Source organism: Rhipicephalus sanguineus, unplaced genomic scaffold, assembly GCF_013339695.2.
Source record: "Rhipicephalus sanguineus isolate Rsan-2018 unplaced genomic scaffold, BIME_Rsan_1.4 Seq434, whole genome shotgun sequence".
Lineage (NCBI taxonomy): Eukaryota > Metazoa > Arthropoda > Arachnida > Ixodida > Ixodidae > Rhipicephalus > Rhipicephalus sanguineus.
The window spans coordinates 30,665-43,031 of NW_023615248.1; the positions used below are offsets into that span (position 1 = coordinate 30,665).

At 48.4% G+C, this 12,367-nt stretch overlaps 8 non-coding genes across 8 annotated transcripts; all 8 read right to left on the reverse strand.

Annotated features, from left to right (window-relative positions):
* Nucleotides 1–10,126: 10,126 nt before the first annotated feature.
* Trnae-cuc (transfer RNA glutamic acid (anticodon CUC)) lies at nucleotides 10,127–10,198 on the reverse strand. The gene has a single exon. It is a non-coding gene; the product is annotated as a tRNA-Glu (tRNA).
* Nucleotides 10,199–10,305: 107 nt separating this feature from the next.
* Nucleotides 10,306–10,376, reverse strand: Trnae-cuc (transfer RNA glutamic acid (anticodon CUC)). Its single transcript has one exon. It is a non-coding gene; the product is annotated as a tRNA-Glu (tRNA).
* Nucleotides 10,377–10,660: 284 nt separating this feature from the next.
* Nucleotides 10,661–10,732, reverse strand: Trnae-cuc (transfer RNA glutamic acid (anticodon CUC)). Its single transcript has one exon. It is a non-coding gene; the product is annotated as a tRNA-Glu (tRNA).
* A 109-nt stretch (nucleotides 10,733–10,841) lies between these two features.
* Trnae-cuc (transfer RNA glutamic acid (anticodon CUC)) lies at nucleotides 10,842–10,913 on the reverse strand. Its single transcript has one exon. It is a non-coding gene; the product is annotated as a tRNA-Glu (tRNA).
* A 107-nt stretch (nucleotides 10,914–11,020) lies between these two features.
* Nucleotides 11,021–11,092, reverse strand: Trnae-cuc (transfer RNA glutamic acid (anticodon CUC)). The gene has a single exon. It is a non-coding gene; the product is annotated as a tRNA-Glu (tRNA).
* Nucleotides 11,093–11,200: 108 nt separating this feature from the next.
* Trnae-cuc (transfer RNA glutamic acid (anticodon CUC)) lies at nucleotides 11,201–11,272 on the reverse strand. The gene has a single exon. It is a non-coding gene; the product is annotated as a tRNA-Glu (tRNA).
* Nucleotides 11,273–11,380: 108 nt separating this feature from the next.
* Trnae-cuc (transfer RNA glutamic acid (anticodon CUC)) lies at nucleotides 11,381–11,452 on the reverse strand. Its single transcript has one exon. It is a non-coding gene; the product is annotated as a tRNA-Glu (tRNA).
* A 106-nt stretch (nucleotides 11,453–11,558) lies between these two features.
* Trnae-cuc (transfer RNA glutamic acid (anticodon CUC)) lies at nucleotides 11,559–11,630 on the reverse strand. Its single transcript has one exon. It is a non-coding gene; the product is annotated as a tRNA-Glu (tRNA).
* Nucleotides 11,631–12,367: the final 737 nt, after the last annotated feature.

Sequence of the window (12,367 nt, forward strand, 5' to 3'; positions counted from 1 at the left end):
TCTGCTTTATTTTTCTTTACGCGTTTTTTAAATCTATACATACATATACATAGCCGGGACATGACGGCTACGGCAAATATCAGCCGCAAGTGTCCATATAATTGCTGTCGCAATAAAAAGGACAATAAAAAGGTGTCATTGGTAGTCCGCAAAGCAGTCTAGAAGCCTCTGTGATGCTAAGCGGACGGTATCCTCACGTCAGCACCACATGCAATCGCTCCCACCTGCTGTGATGGTCGAATGCTTCGAAGTAGTTATTGCACAATACTTTCTGTCATTCTGGATTATTATGGAACGGGTAGTGCTGCAATTGAAGTAGAAAATTTAACATATTTTAACATCATAAAGGATATGCTCAAAATGTTCGTATCGTGTACGAGGCCTTAGTCATATTACATTCAAGTGTCGCGCTCACATTTATGCAGTTTCTGTATGTATAAAACGGAGGATCCCGAGGTACCGGGTATGAGTGGCGTGGATCACCATGCGCCAGGGGTTGATTATGGCGACCAGCACATGGCCGACAGAATAACCACACTTACGGGTTAGCGTTCGAAACTGGTGTCCCAGCAGTGGTGGGGAACTGCTAGCGGATACTCCGCAGGCGTTCACGCACCCCGTAAACAACCGGGCGACGGGTCGGGGGGACGCCTTGCCCTTTTAACCGGTGGGTGTCCGACGGCAGGAATCGAACCACCTACCTACCGTTGCCGAGGCGGACGCCCTATGCACTACGCCACGGCTACGGTGAAACTTTCAACTATAAAAGTATTAGTGGGCCGCAAAATTGTTTCGTAGCGCGATGTGTGTCATCGCTAGATTTCCCCGAGGGGGTGTGTGTCATACAAACGCACGTGCCGCACTGCCGCAATGAACATCGCGTTTCCGGGGCGTTTTCTGAGATCAAAACAACGATATAACGAAAGAAACCTCGAGAGAGATACCTTAAAGTGCTCTTTTTTTTAGAAATTGATCAAAGCTTGCCCATATAATATTGCGATAAAGAAACAGGCTGACGAATATGGCTCATTGCAGAACATGACAGACAGAGCATGGCATCTAATGGCACCTTCAGCTGATCAGCCTCCTTGGGTTTAGGATATTTTCGAAGAAAATGGCGACAGTACCCATCTCTGTATCTGAGTGCATCTGGATGTGGAAAATTCCAGTGACGTAGGCCGCAAAATGAGTTCGACTTGAGGTCTCACTACCATTGAAAGGGACAAGGAATTTTCATTGACAAGTGCAGCGGGACCATTTGTGCATTTTTTCAAGGCAGAGCTGTTGGTCGAGGTCGGCCGTTTTTCGTAGATGTAAGATTATCATGATCAAGAACCGGCACTCGACAGCTTCATCCACTTCTTCATCGCATTCCTGTTGTTCCTCTTCTGGTTGAGTTGTCTCATGCAGCGGGCTGGGGAGCGAGGGTTCGATGGTTCTAATCCTTGGTCCGATGGTTCCAAAATGTCTTCTTCTGCTTTATTTATCTTTACGCGTTTTTTAAATCTATACATACATATACATAGCCGGGACATGACGGCTACGGCAAATATCAGCCGCAAGTGTCCATATAATTGCTGTCGCAATAAAAGGGACAATAAATAGGTGTCATTGGCACTCCGCAAAGCAGTCTAGAAGCCTCTGTGATGCTAAGCGGACAGTATCGTCACGTCAGCACCACATGCAATCGCTCCCAACTGCTGTGATGGTCGAATGCATCGAACTAGTTATTGCACAATACTTTCTGTCATCCTCGATTATTATGGAAGGGGTAGTGCTGCACTTGCAGTAGAAAATTGAACATATTTTAACATCATAAAGGATATGCTCAAAATGTTCGTATCGTGTACGAGGCCCTAGTCATATTACATTCAAGTGTCGCGCTCACATTTATGCAGTTTCTGTATGTATAAAAAGGAGGATCCCGAGGTACCGGGTATGAGTGGCGTGGATCACCATGCGCCAGGGGTTCATTATGGCGACCAGCACATGGCCGACAGAATAACCACACTTACGGGTTAGCGTTCGAAACTGGTGTCCCAGCAGTGGTAGGGAACTGCTAGCGGATACTCCGCAGGCGTTCACGCACCCCGTTAACAACCGGGCGCCGGGTCGGGGGGACGCCTTGCCCTTTTAAGCGGTGGGTGTCTGGCGGCAGGATTCGAACCACCTACCTACCGTTGCCGAGGCGGACGCCCTATGCACTAGGCCACGGCTACGGTGAAACTTTCAACTATAAAAGTATTAGTGGGCCACAAAATTGTTTCGTAGCGCGATGTGTGTCATCGCTAGATTTCCCCGAGGCGGTGTTTGTCATACAAAGGCACGTGCCGCACTGCCGCAATGAACATCGCGTTTCCGGGGCGTTTTCTGAGATCAAAATAACGATATAACGAAAGAAACCTCGAGAGAGATACCTTGAAGTGCTGTTTTTTTTAGAAATTGATCAAAGCTTGCCCATATAATATTGCGATAAAGAAACAGGCTGGCGAATATGGCTTTTTGCAGAACATGACAGACAGAGCATGGCATCTAATGGCACCTTCAGCTGATCAGCATCCTTGGGTTTAGGCTATTTTCAAAGAATATGGCGACAGTACCCATCTCCCTATCTGAGTGCATCTGGATGTGGAACATTCCAGGGACGTAGGCCGCGAAAAGAGCTCGACTTGAGCTCTCACTACCATTGAAAGGGACAAGGAATTTTCATTGACAAGTGCAGCGGGACCATTTGTGCATTTTTTCAAGGCAGAGCTGTTGGTCGAGATTGGCCGTTTTTCGTAGATGTAAGATTATCATGATGAAGAACCGGCACTCGACAGCTTCATCCACTTCTTCATTGCATTCCTGTTGTTCCTCTTCTGGTTGAGTTGTCTCATGCAGCGGTCTGGGGAGCGAGGGTTCGATGGTTTTAATCCTTGGTCCGGTGGTTCCAAAATTTCTTCTTCTGCTTTATTTTTCTTTACGCATTTTTTAAATCTATATATACATATACCTAGGCGGGACATGACGGCTACGGCAAATATCAGCCGCAAGTGTCGATTTAATTGCTGTCGCAATAAAAAGGACAATAAAACGGTGTCATTGGCACTCCGCAAAGCAGTCTAGAAGCCTCTGTGATGCTAAGCGGACGGTATCGTCACGTCAGCACCACATGCAATCACTCCCAACTGCTGTGATGGTGGAATGCTTGGAACTAGTTATTGCGCAATAGTTTCTTTCATTCTGGATTAATAGGGAAAGTGCAACGCTGCAATTGAAGTAGCAAATTGAACATATTTTAACATCATAAAGGATATGCTCAAAATGTTCGTATCGTGTACGAGGCCTTAGTCATATTACATTCAAGTGTCGCGCTCACATTTATGCAGTTTCTGTATGTATAAAAAGGAGGATCCCGAGGTACCGGGTATGAGTGGCGTGGATCACCATGCGCCAGGGGTTGATTATGGCGACCAGCACATGGCCGACAGAATAACCACACTTACGGGTTAGCGTTCGAAACTGGTGTCCCAGCAGTGGTAGGGAACTGCTAGCGGATACTCCGCAGGCGTTCACGCACCCCGTTAACAACCGAGCGCCGGGTCGGGGGGACGCCTTGCCCTTTGAACCGGTGGGTGTCCGGCGGTAGGATTCGAAACACCTACCTACCGTTGCCGAGGAGGACGCCCTATGCACTAGGCCACGGCTACGGTGAAACTTTCAACTATAAAAGTATTGGTGGGCCCCAAAATTGTTTCGTAGCGCGATGTGTGTCATCGCTAGATTTCCCCGAGGGGGTGTGTGTCATACAAACGCACGTGCCGCACTGCCGCAATGAACATCGCGTTTCCGGGGCGTTTTCTGAGATCAAAACAACGATATAACGAAAGAAACCTCGAGAGAGATACCTTAAAGTGCTCTTTTTTTTAGAAATTGATCAAAGCTTGCCCATATAATATTGCGATAAAGAAACAGGCTGACGAATATGGCTCATTGCAGAACATGACAGACAGAGCATGGCATCTAATGGCACCTTCAGCTGATCAGCCTCCTTGGGTTTAGGATATTTTCGAAGAAAATGGCGACAGTACCCATCTCTGTATCTGAGTGCATCTGGATGTGGAAAATTCCAGTGACGTAGGCCGCAAAATGAGTTCGACTTGAGCTCTCACTACCGTTGAAAGGGACAAGGAATTTTCATTGACAAGTGCAGCGGGACCATTTGTGCATTTTTTCAAGGCAGAGATGTTGGTCGAGGTTGGCCGTTTTTCGTAGATGTAAGATTATCATGATCAAGAACCGGCACTCGACAGCTTCATCCACTTCTTCATCGCCTTCCTTTTCTTCCTCTTCTGGTTGAGTTGTCTAACGCAACGGGCTGGGGAGCGAGGGTTCGATGGTTCTAATCCTTGGTCCGGTGGTTCCAAAATTTCTTCTTCTGCTTTATTTTTCTTTACGCATTTTTTAAATCTATATATACATATACCTAGGCGGGACATGACGGCTACGGCAAATATCAGCCGCAAGTGTCGATATAATTGCTGTCGCAATAAAAAGGACAATAAAACGGTGTCATTGGCACTCCGCAAAGCAGTGTAGAAGCCTCTATGATGCTAAGCGGACGGTATCGTCACGTCAGCACCACATGCAATCGCTCCAAACTGCTGTGATGGTCGAATGCTTCGAACTAGTTATTGCACAATACTTTCTGTAATTCTGGATTATTATGGAACGGTTAGTGCTGTAATGGCAGTAGAAAATTGAACATATTTTAACATCATAAAGGATATGCTCAAAATGTTCGTATCGTGTACGAGGCCTTAGTCATATTACATTCAAGTGTCGCGCTCACATTTATGCAGTTTCTGTATGTATAAAAAGGATCCCGAGGTACCGGGTATGAGTGGCGTGGATCACCATGCGCCAGGGGTTGATTATGGCGACCAGCACATGGCCGACAGAATAACCACACTTACGGGTTAGCGTTCGAAACTGGTGTCCCAGCAGTGGTGGGGAACTGCTAGCGGATACTCCGCAGGCGTTCACGCACCCCGTTAACAACCGGGCGCCGGGTCGGGGGGACGCCTTGCCCTATTAAGCGGTGGGTGTCCGGCGGCAGGATTCGAACCACCTACCTACCGTTGCCGAGGCGGACGCCCTATGCACTAGGCCACGGCTATTTTTTTTTCTTTATTGCCTGTCTTTGGCCCACATAAACAATATACATATTTACAGATATTTACACAAAACAATCAAAAACATCGTTAAAAACGACCGCTCAAATGTTGTGGCCGCACATGCGTTAAAATGTTGTAATCGTCGATAATAATTCGACGCGTGCCAACCACTCTGGAGTAAATTCCTGCAACTTTTGTTCCTCCACAAAATTCCTTATGCTTTCTTTGTAGTACTGCGTAGGCGATCGTGCATCTACATCAACGTGACTGACTGCCATTCTGGATTTCCAGATGCTATGAAGAGCCATAAGCATTATCAGGTCGAATGGGGTACCGTCGTCACTTTGTATTGGCAAATAGCGGATCCCATGTGCATCAAGGGGAAAATCTTTTTTGATTGTGCGCTGGAGCACATCCCAAAGAAAGACAGCATCCCAACAGTCCAGGAATACATGCTCAATTGTCTCCTCCTTTCTGCATATTATGCAATGCGTGCCCCAAGGAACATAAAACCCCTTTTCAGCCATCCATGATTTTACAGTCAGCGTACCGGTGTGTAATTTAAAAAAGAAATTCTTCACACCTGGCGGTATTAGCATCGCCTTGACGCGCTTTAGTACAGTGTGCCCATGGCCTACATTGTAAAGGGACCGATATAAAGGCACTGGTAGAAACACATCACATAGGTCCTTGTACAGTTTTTTACGCTTGACTTCACTCAAGTACTCAAGTGAAAACCGCGCTGACAAAAGCCTACAGGACAGCACAACTTCGCGAAGAAAACCATAAACACCACCGGGCACACTGCCGGTTGAGACAACCATGTTGGGCAAGTGTTGCCCCAGGCGAAGTTGACAGACAGTGCGAAGGAATGGGTTGCTAACGTCCCGAAAGAAATAAAACCGACTGACTACCTGTCTCAAAAACAAATGCGACAAGCCCAGTCCTCCATTTCGCACTCGAAGAAATAAATTGGTTCGACTTGATCTTTCCCAAGACGAAGCCCACACAAACACTGCGAACACACGGTGAAATCTTTGGATGTTTACCCTCGAACAATGTAAGACTTGTAGGGTATACCAAATTTTACTCATTAAGAAGATGTTGCAAATTGTGGCTTTAGAAAACATAGACCAATTCCAGCCATTCCACTTATTTACTCTGTCCCGCAGTTTATCCACTTCGCTCCTCCAGTGCGAATCGCTGTCTTTGTAGCACTCGAGGGGGGCACCCAAGTATTTCACCGGTGTCGTAACAAAACTCATGCTGGCAAAACTGTCTGGGGTTTCTGGCCAGTCACCGTGCCAAAAGCCCAGGCATTTGCCCCAGTTTACCGCGCTGCCGCTCTCAGCACAGAAGCTTTTAACACATCTGACAGCTTGTGTTATGCTGTCTGAATCAGCGCAAAAAATGGCAATATCGTCCGCATAAGCCAACAGCCGGACTTCAACCTCATGCAGCTTAAACCCGCGAACACAGTCATTCTCTATGACATTCAAACAAAAGGACTCTATGTACAGACAGAACAAAAGTGGCGAGAGAGGGCAACCTTGACGGACCGAACGCTTGACTGGGATGCGCTCCCCCACCGCCTTGTTAACGATCAGCCGCGTTGAGCAGTCTCGGTACGCCATGGCAACTCCCTCTCTAATTATTTTACCTAAGTTCACATGTTCTAAAATGCACAGAAAAATTTCATGAGGCACCCTGTCGAAAGCTTTCTCCAGGTCGATTTGGAGCATTGCCACTCGTGCTCCAATAGCGTCGCAGCATTCGAGGATACTCCGTGCTACGTGTATATTAGTGAAGATAGTTCGGCCTTTAATGCCACACGTCTGGTGCGGCCCCACGAGCTCCGTAATGACTGTTTGCAACCTCTTAGCTAGGATTTTCATAAATATCTTATAATCTCCATTAGTGAGGCATATTGGGCGGTAAGAAGTTACTCTGCGCAATGCAACAGGGTCTTCCGATTTCGGTATAAGAACAGTGTGGGAGGATGAAAAGGACGGGGGTAATACTTTCAGCTCGAATGCCTCATTGTATACGTCGGTTAGGAGTGGTGATATTGCTAAATTGAAACATTTATAAAAGGCGGAAGTCAGACCATCAGGGCCAGGGGACTTCCCCGGATGCATACTTTCAATAGCACTTTTTACTTCCTCTTCTGAAATGGGTTCCTCCAATATTTCTTTCGTATTGTTGTCTAGCTTTGGCATCAGCGTTAAAAACTCTTTCTTAAAACGGTCGACGTCGACTGAGCAGGCGGCGAATAAGCTATTGAAGTGCTCAAAGAAAGCGCGCTCGATATCGTCTGCTGCATCGCTGACTTTACCATCGTGTTCAATTTCTGTTATCTGATTACGTCGCGCGTGCCACTTTTCTGAGCCCAACGCCCTTTTTGACGGTGCTTCTCCCATTATCAGTCTCTCGGCCCTTGCCCGCACCATAGCACCACGGTACCTTTCGATATCGAACTGTTCTATTTTGCGTTTCAATGCGCGAATATCGTCAATAAACATGCCGGGCATCCTACATTCTTCGCTGATCAATTTTTGCAGGTTTCTGCGCATCTGCTTTTCTTCTGCCCCTTTTTCTCTGCTTATAACACTCGAGCGCTCCAAAGCCTTCATTTTGACCGCCTGCTTGAAGTTCTCCCATTTTTCTCTGAACGTCTTCTTACCCACAACTTTCATTTCTTCAACTTCCGTCATTACTTCCGCCATAAACTTTTCATCGCTCAGCAGGTTCGAATTCAATTTCCATAGTTGCCACTCGAAGCCCCTTTTCCTTTCTTTCGTGCTGGCTACTAGAAAGCTCACCAAGCAGTGATCACTAAATGAAACGGTGCTAACACGGTATTCCTTGCAAAATGGCACCAAATCAAGACTCACGTACGCCCTATCTAGTCGGGCGTGGCTGGCTGCCTGAAAGTGGGTGTACTGCTTAGACCTCCCACCACCGAGACATTCAGCCAGATCCTCCAAGCCATGGTCACTTATTATATCGCTTAGTACAACGGTACTTGCATCTTTGTACTGTCGAGCGCTAGTTTTGTCATTGGCTGAAAGAACGCAGTTGAAGTCCCCAATAATGATAAGGAGCCGGTTACACTGAGTATACTGTTTTAGCTGTTCAAAGAATACGCGTCTTTCGTCGGCAACAGTCGGTGCGTACAAACAAATTACACGCCATTCCAAAGATGAAAACAAGAGATCACACACAATGAGCCGACCAGACGGACATGACGTTACGGCCTCTATTTTAGCATGCAGACTCTGTCGGACGAAGAGCACACAGCCGGAAGAAGTCCCTACGGCATGGCTAACTATAGCAGAGTACCGCGACAAGAATTGGCGCACCATGCCCCCAGTTTCCTCGTCGCCATCGACTTTAGTCCTCCTGCACTGCCAGAATGTCAAGATCGAGGTCGCTTACTAGTCGGTACAGTTGGCATTGCTTTCTCCTTGAGGCAAGGCCACGCACATTTAGGGTGGCCACACGGATTGAACTTTCTATTTGCATCATTTTAAGGCTGTGAAAAAACCAGGGGCATGGCGCTTACCTCACAACTGCACTTCCTTCCTGAACTCCTTGCCCCCGTACAGTCCTCACGGTGGCAAAGGCGGCGTTTCCGCCGTCTTGCGCTCCGTTGGAATGTTCGGCCGTGGCCGAAGGAGAGCCCGCCGCGCGGGAGTCGTTTTGGCGGGTGGCTCGTCCGTCGCAGCCGCACTGGGCCCCTTCTCGTTTTTCCCTGCGTCGTGGGGACGCTTCCCCGTCGCGCTGGCACTGTCGGTGTCGATCACAGTCATCGGTTCTGGCTCGGAGGGGGTCTCGACGGTTCCGCCGGAAAAGGTGTCGCCGGTGCTGCTCGCATCAACCTTTTCACTCCTTCCTTGTGCACCTTCGTGCGGAAGCCCGGCTTCGGGCTTACCTGGTGCTTCACGCAGGCCATCTTCTTGTGAGCTTGACGGCCCAATCTTGGACAGCCGAGTTTGGGCCCAGCTCCTGCTGTTTCCTCCGAGTCTGCCTCGTCCATGAGGTGCTCCAGTACGTCGTTTGCCTGCGCTGGTCCGGTAACGCTGGCGTATGTCCTTGCGCAATCCGCGTCTTCGTGGCCGAAGCGGCGACAACGATTGCAGCGGGGTACTCGGCAGTCTCGACGTATGTGCCCAGTACTCTTGCACCGTAGGCACAACGGAGCACGGCCCGGGACAACAACAAGAGTCAATTCTCCGGCAATCTTGAGCTGGTGCGGAATGTCATCGACCTTGACGTCGGAATGTAACTTCAACCCCACAGACTGTGTCGTCGAGCCCTTTTCAGTGACGCCTTGCGCTCTCCACTTCTCCCGCGTCACTTCTAATACTTTCCCATAGGGCGTCAAGGCCACACGCACGTCTTCATCGGTCACGCCGTGCAGCAACCAATGTAGCTTCAAGCGAACCTCGCGGTTATTTGGGATCGATAAGCAAACATGGGCGATCCTTTACCTTCACGTCGACGGCGGAGAGCAATTTCCGAGCAGCGTCAGCACTCGTCATTGTCACGGCCCACACGTGGTTCATTTGATACGCCCCCAACGCCAAAACGTCGGCGAGCGCACCAAGCTTGGCCAGAGTGTCCCGGTAATCTTCGACGCGGTAGGGCCGGGCTCTTGGATCGCCATGCATAAAAACTGTGTTCGCAACGATGCGTCCGGAAGGCAGATTGGGCAGAATCACCTGATAATCCTCAGAACTAGGAACAAAAACCCTGTTACCGCGGCCCACTCGGGCCGCTGAACCCGCTCCGTCGGAGCCAAACATCCCGCGACCGTTTCGCTCGAAAGCCGGAAGTGGAATGAGACCATGCCGGAGAGCGAGGATGAGTGAAGCACGCCTCCTGCTCATTCGATCGCAAGCGCAAAAATATCGACTCGACACGCTCATATAAAGAATAAATAAAAAGCGAATAAAAAAAAATATTTCCGACACCGGGAATCGAACCCGGGCCTCCTGGGTGAGAGTCAGGTATCCTAGCCACTAGACCATGCCGGAGAGCGAGGATGAGTGAAGCACGCCTCCTGCTCATTCGACCGCAAGCGCAAAAGTATCGAATCGACACGGTCATATAAGGAATAAATAAACTGTGACTAAAAAAACCCTTCCGACACCGGGAATCGAACCCGGCCTCCTGGGTGAGAGCCAAATATCCTAGCCACTAGACCATGCCGGAGAGCGAGGATGAGTGAAGCACGCCTCCTGCTCATTCGATCGCAAGCGCAAAAATATCGACTCGCCACGCTCATATAAAGAATAAATAAAAAGCGAATAAAAAAATATTCCGACACCGGGAATCGAACCCGGGCCTCCTGGTGAGAGCCAGGTATCCTAGCCACTAGACCATGCCGGAGAGCGAGGATGAGTGAAGCACGCCTCCTGCTCATTCGACCGCAAGCGCAAAAGTATCGAATCGACACGGTCATATAAGGAATAAATAAACTGTGACTAAAAAAACCCTTCCGACACCGGGAATCGAACCCGGGCCTCCTGGGTGAGAGCCAAATATCCTAGCCACTAGACCATGCCGGAGAGCGAGGATGAGTGAAGCACGCCTCCTGCTCATTCGACCGCAAGCGCAAAAATATCGAATCGACACGCTCAAATAAAGAATCAATAGAAAGCGAATAAAAAAAAATATTTCCGACACCGGGAATCGAACCCGGGCCTCCTGGGTGAGAGCCAGGTATCCTAGCCACTAGACCATGCCGGAGAGCGAGGATGAGTGAAGCACGCCTCCTGCTCATTCGACCGCGAGCGCAAAAATATCGAATCGACACGCTCAAATAAAGAATCAATAAAAAGCGAATAAAAAAATATTTCCGACACCGGGAATCGAACCCGGGCCTCCTGGGTGAGAGCCAAATATCCTAGCCACTAGACCATGCCGGAGAGCGAGGATGAGTGAAGCTCGCCTCCTGCTCATTCGACCGCAAGCGCAAAAATATCGAATCGACACGCTCAAATAAAGAATCAATAAAAAGCGAATAAAAAAAATATTTCCGACACCGGGAATCGAACGCGGGCCTCCTGGGTGAGAGCCAGGTATCCTAGCCACTAGACCATGCCGGAGAGCGAGGATGAGTGAAGCACGCCTCCTGCTCATTCGACCGCGAGCGCAAAAATATCGAATCGACACGCTCAAATAAAGAATAAATAAAAAGCGAATAAAAAAAATATTTCCGACACCGGGAATCGAACCCGGGCCTCCTGGGTGAGAGCCAAATATCCTAGCCACTAGACCATGCCGGAGAGCGGGATGAGTGAAGCTCGCCTCCTGCTCATTCGACCGCAAGCGCAAAAATATCGAATCGACACGCTCAAATAAAGAATCAATAAAAAGCGAATAAAAAAATATTTCCGACACCGGGAATCGAACCCGGGCCTCCTGGGTGAGAGCCAGGTATCCTAGCCACTAGACCATGCCGGAGAGCGAGGACGAGTGAAGCACGCCTCCTGCTCATTCGACCGCAAGCGCAAAAATATCGAATCGACACGCTCAAATAAAGAATAAATAAAAAGCGATAAAAAAATATTTCCGACACCGGGAATCGGACCGGGCCTCTGGGTGAGAGCCAGGTATCCTAGCCACTAGACCATGCCGGAGAGCGAGGATGAGTGAAGCCACGCCTCCTGCTCATTCGACCGCAAGCGCAAAAATATCGAAATCGACACGCTCAAATAAAAGAATAAATAAAAGCGAATAAAAATATTTTCGACACCGGGAATCGAACCCGGGCTCCTGGTGAGAGCCAGTTATCCTAGCCACTAGACCATGCCGGTTTTTTTTTTTTTTTTTTTTTTTTATTAACCTTTTTATTCAGAAATAAAGCAATACATTGGTATAAAAACCACATTGGTCTACTCGACCATTGTGATGGATTAAAACATTTCATTTTCACCAATTCATCAAATACCTCCATACAATCTGGAGGTTCATCCAATGTTCGAAATGTGTCGCGCACATACATTGCACATTCAATAAAGTTTTCCCGTGTCGATTTGGCTTTAGAATCCATATGCCTCACGGCCATGCGTGTGATCCAGAGGCTGTAAAGCCCCAATAACATTATCATGTCGTATGGAACACCACACTCATTCTGCACTGAAAGATAACGTATTCCATGTGGTGTTATCGGTAGCTCTTTCTTCAGGGTTCTTTGTAAC